This window comes from Pezoporus flaviventris, unplaced genomic scaffold, assembly GCF_033815535.1.
Source record: "Pezoporus flaviventris isolate CSIRO_AGI_PZ_B2104156 unplaced genomic scaffold, CSIRO_AGI_Pfla_v1 ptg000027l, whole genome shotgun sequence".
Classification (NCBI taxonomy): Eukaryota; Metazoa; Chordata; class Aves; order Psittaciformes; family Psittacidae; genus Pezoporus; species Pezoporus flaviventris.
The window spans coordinates 694316-699451 of NW_026892575.1; the positions used below are offsets into that span (position 1 = coordinate 694316).

At 37.8% G+C, this 5136-nt stretch overlaps 1 long non-coding RNA gene across 1 annotated transcript; it reads right to left on the minus strand.

Annotated features, from left to right (window-relative positions):
* Positions 1–2010: 2010 nt before the first annotated feature.
* On the minus strand, positions 2011–4932 carry LOC133271982 (uncharacterized). The gene is made up of 4 exons (XR_009744313.1): positions 4827–4932; positions 3770–3912; positions 2868–2960; positions 2011–2090 (listed from the first exon to the last, which is right to left on the minus strand). It is a non-coding gene; the product is annotated as an uncharacterized LOC133271982 (long non-coding RNA).
* Between the last annotated feature and the right edge of the window lie 204 nt (positions 4933–5136).

A 5136-nucleotide genomic window follows, 5' to 3' on the forward strand; every position in this document is an offset into this window, starting at 1 on the left:
TTTTCATGCTGTTGGTCCGTCTTCACTGTGAGTCTGAGGGCCACTTAAAAAGGGATGAGAAAACAATAAAAAGCCCCAAACTGTATTCTTAGAAGGACTTGCACCCAATATATGAAAGTGTGAATTTCCGTCAGAAGTTTGCAGTTAAAAGGGTTTCCTCCAAAACCAGTAGCTAACGATGAGTGTATTCTTCATCTTTTATTCTATGCTGTCCTCTGAGAGAAAAATCTGCCCCTTCCCCAGGAAAGAATGTAATTAAAATTCAGAACCTGAAATACCAAAAGCAAGATGGCTAACAGTGGATTAAAACAGGAGCATCTTGCTATAATGAACTTAGTTACATGGGCAGTTTATAATTATTTTATATTGCTTTTTAAAAAATCTGGTGTTGAAGACTCTGGAGGGAACAAATAGTCCAAACCGAAACTGCTGGTAACATTTAATACATCATCAGAAGAACAATTATCCCCTTAAGCATTTGTAAAAAACTGAGGAAAGAGAAAAACAGAGAAATAATACATTGTATATCATAATACAGTTTTATGCTTAATTGCAATTATTAAAAAGGAATTTAAAATCATCTGCTGTCCCTTCCTGCATTTGTATGCACATTCTGAATACTTTTTAGCTGTGTTATCTTGTACATAAATGCATAAAGACACACATCAGCCTCTATGTGTGAATAAAGATGAGCAAATTAATAGCTCTTATCTTAAGCTAAAGGTCTCCTACTGTCTAAATCTAAGCAGGTATTAAAACTAGAGGGGCCAGATTCTAATCTGTTATGTCACTGTAAATTAAGAGCTATTCAAAGGAACTGAAATTGGTGAATCCTAATTTCACAAAGCATAACTTAGATTTGAATTTGGCCTTAGGTTCTACAAGTTACATCATGACCAGCTGTAGAAGTAGTATGTGGTGAGGAAGAAAGTGTTCCCCCGAACGACTGTAGCAGAGGGAACCCCCAGGTATTTGGTTATGCAAATTTGAAGTAGTAACCTGTCTTGTGTTCAAAGTTTGCTATTTTGTCTCTGCCCATGGATTAGGCAACTGCTCCACTGACTTTATTATAGTCCTGGGAAAGAAGAGCTATGCATTTGCCTGCTGCAAGTAAATTGTGAACTTAAAAAACCTACTCCCCGTGCCCTTCCACTTAAAAACAGATACTGCAAATTTGTATTCACTCTTTTCCTTCTTCAATTCTGCATAGGCATTATGAGCTTTCCAATGATATCCTTGGGGTTTTACATTCATCCTAACATATGGCATGTATGTGAGTCTCTTCTCAAATTTATTTGAGTTTATGTGTGATTGGGAGCAGTTAGCTGCTGAATTGCTGAATCATGGAACAATTATGGCAGGAATTCTCTGGTTTTGTGTTTTTCTACAAATGATATTGCGCTATGTTGTATTCAGTTCAGTTCTTGGCAGGACTGCTGAAAAGTAAGTTACAGTGGTTGTCATCTGGTAACTTTTGAAGCAATTTCCCTCACATGTTTCTGTTGCTTAATAATTCTTTTTTTACTCTGTACAGGTAACTTAATCTTCAGTCTAATAGCAAATGGTCGCCCTTCCACTCTCTCTCTTCTTTTGTCATTCTGTTAAATGCTGTTTCTTGAAATGTAGTGTAGTCTGATTTGCAGAAAAGATGCAACTGGCTCCCCCATAGAGAAACAGCTTTCTGAAGCTTCTTCCACATCCCCAGAGAACAGCTTACAGCTGCAGAAGTTCCCTGCTCCCATCAAAAAAGTGAAGTTGAAGCAGTGCTCTTGCTTTTACCTTGCCAGAAAACTATCCCAGTCAATAGTACTGGGTGGGAAATGGCAACATTCAGAGAGGAAAGCTTATTTGCATGGATGTTTTAAGACAATAGAGAAAAAAATGTGGAAGAAAAATCTATGGACATTTATGAAATGCAGTTGATCGCCATCTCAGACCACTTTTGAGCTAAAATGATTTGAGGCTGAAGAATATGTGGGAAGGTATTGCTGTGTTCTTGCTTTGTGTCAGCTGCCTTAGAAAGACCTTTGGCTTGTGCCAATGTAGTTACTATTATGTTCATACACTGAAAATCAGTTTCTGAAATGGAACTAGAAAAAAGCAAAAATTAAAGAATAGTCATCTGCCCATCTATGTATTTAAACAATCACGGTTAATTGACAATTGACATGCATTTATACAATGCTTAAACTGAGCAGGAACAATACTTGAGAACCTCATTTCTATCCTACATCCTTTTAACTTTCTATTTTTTCCCATTCATCTAATGCCAAATGAGACATTGGTTTCTTTATACAATTGGTAGGAGAAGGTTTCTGTCTCTCTTTCTTCTTTTAACTCTGAATTTAACCACAAAATTCCTTAAGCACCTGTCCAGGAGCATCTCCCTGAGTAATGTGCCAGGAAGGCATCTCACCGGTGCAGCTAACACAAAGCTGCAATCATGAAAAATAGGCTGCTATTCTGTGGAGCAGAAGACTGGAGCACAACAGATGATCTTTCTCAGTGTGACAGTTTGCACAGCAACTAGAAATTCATCTAAAGACACAGCCTACCAAAAAGCCTACAGAAAAAAAACAAACACCTATCCCCTTGATTAAGATCTGGCATATTTGCCTGGTAATTTGATTCATGTCCCACAAGTTTTGTGTGTCTTAATTGACTTCAGACATGGGCGTTTTGATAGTAACTAACAAGCAGTTTTGCCATTAGTCTCTGACATTCTCCTTGCAAAACCATGCTAGCTATCAGAATGGGAGCAAACAAATGGACAACGCAGGAGTGAAAAATGCACAGAGTCCAGAGTTCAGCAGTAGCAAATGCTATTTCACAAACTGTCTGGGAGATGGTTAAAACAAATTACTCACCTTCCAAAATCCTCAAGTAGCCAGACTTATCAGTCCAAAGGGTGGACTTTGCAGTTAAAATGATGTGATCCAAACTGCGTGGAAGACAGATAGCTGGTTGGGAAGGAAACTTTGGTTGCAATAACTTTAACTGCAATCTGTTATGCCTCATCTGATCTCATAAAAATCAGAATTGGTCTGATGCATACATGTCCTTGTTTATCTTCCCACCTAATTTCTTCTTATCCATTTCTTCTCATTCCTAATTTCTGTCACATCCATTTGATGAAATTTTATAACGGTAATTTCCTTTTTCAGCATTATAGTATGATATCTTGATAGTGACCCTACCTTTCATTGACATGAATAAATCCTGTCATAATAACAGGTGTTATAAGCATTACAATACAATTTACATAAGAAATTTCCAAGCTAACATGAGGACAGAATGGCTACCCCAATGCTAACCAAATTGGAAACTCAATCTATGCTCAATATATTTCTTTAGGATCTTTTATTTCTTCCAGAAGGGATGAAGGGTTAGCATCTGGTATAAAAACTGCTGTTGCTGAAAGGACCAGTGCCTTTATTTTGTCTTTACTGAATCTAAAACTAAATTCTATACAATGACTACAGTATGAACACAGGTTTTGTTTGGTTTTGTGAAACACTAGAAGCCCTCATTCATTAGTAGAGATAAATCAATTTTTGCAGTGGAGAGAGGAAGAAGGGAGAAGGCACCATTCTGAATGAGGAACAATGATCAAGCAGTCCCGTGAAGATAACCATGTGTGAGTCACAGTGCCTATCTGAGCTCCCAGAGGTATTATTTTTACTTCAGATTTAAATATGCAGGATTAATTTGGCTATAGTGGATGGCAAGTGCAGGTTTCTGTATCCTCTTTGCCGCTTTTTCCACTCACCCACTTCAGTGTTGTGAAAGCAGTTATCTGTACAAGCTTTTTTATCTGTAGACATCTTGAAGAACTTTCACAAGACAGCAACAAAGTGCCATCTTCCTTCTTGTTCCCACATAGTAGTGTATCAGCCAAGTCACCATCTAGTTCTTGAAACAGACGTACAGCAGATAAAAATGTCATTAAAGGGATAACAGTGGAGTACAGTTAAAATGATGAAAATTAATGCACATTTTCCTATCAAATTTTCCTAATGAATAATGCATTTACTAATATACTAAAGGGCTGCCAAGGACATGACAGATTGGAAATACAGCACTTGAGTTATTGAAAGTGGCAGACAGGTCACAACTTTTGTTTATGTTAATAGCTAACCACCTGTCAGATAAATGGGGAAGTAGATACCTCCACAGCAATGCCAGCAGACACCTTTCAGAACAGAGAGAAATGACCAAGAGTAGAGAGGACGTAGCTAGCTACCATGCTGGCAGCTGAAAGATGTCTGCTCTTCTTTCACCTAGTTATACCTATGTGGAAATATCCACAAATTAAAAAAGGACTGAATATGCTGTTACGGGGTTCAGTAGATACAATCCCAAACAGCCGTTACCTGCTTGAGCAAACAGAAGATGTAACTTCCTCTTGGATACCTGTGGTATTGAATACTAACATGCACAGCTCTACAGCACAAACTGGAAACTCGTTGGTACTTACTAAACATTTGGCAGCCCAAGCACTGCCATCAGAGATGACTGAATCTATTTTAGACTTCAGTTATTTGGAGGGTGACACTGTGTAGCACTTCTTTCTTGTGTGTTTGCAAACTTGTAGGGATCTTAAAGGATATTTCTAACACGATTTTCCATAGTTAAACCCAGAACTTATTTGGGTACACAAAGAAAAATGATCTCTCCATCTTTGAAGTAATCTTCTAGGTGTTTTCAGAAAAGGAAGTACACTCTGCATAACTTATCAGATAACCAACCTGTTTCTAGCAGTTCTAATTTCATTTTTGCCCCTCTGAATGACTACATTTGAACTTACCCTACCATTAAGGACTTACAGGACTGATTTTCATCCTACTCTCCACTCTGTTGAAGCTATTTTGCTCCACAGAATAATTAAATACTCTGTAAACCATAGAAAAAGAGAACAAGAGTGCATATTACCCTCCAGCCCAGCAATTAGTGCCTTCTGATATATGCTGTTACCACAGCTGCTTGTGCCTACTGTTCTCTTTATAGAAAGGCCTTTGATCCAGAATTTTCACTTGCAGGTGATGCTTTAAACCCTAGACTGCTAGCTACCAGATTAATTCACATCCTGAGAAGATCTTGCTCTTGACGTTACTTCAAGAACAAAGTTCTAGATTA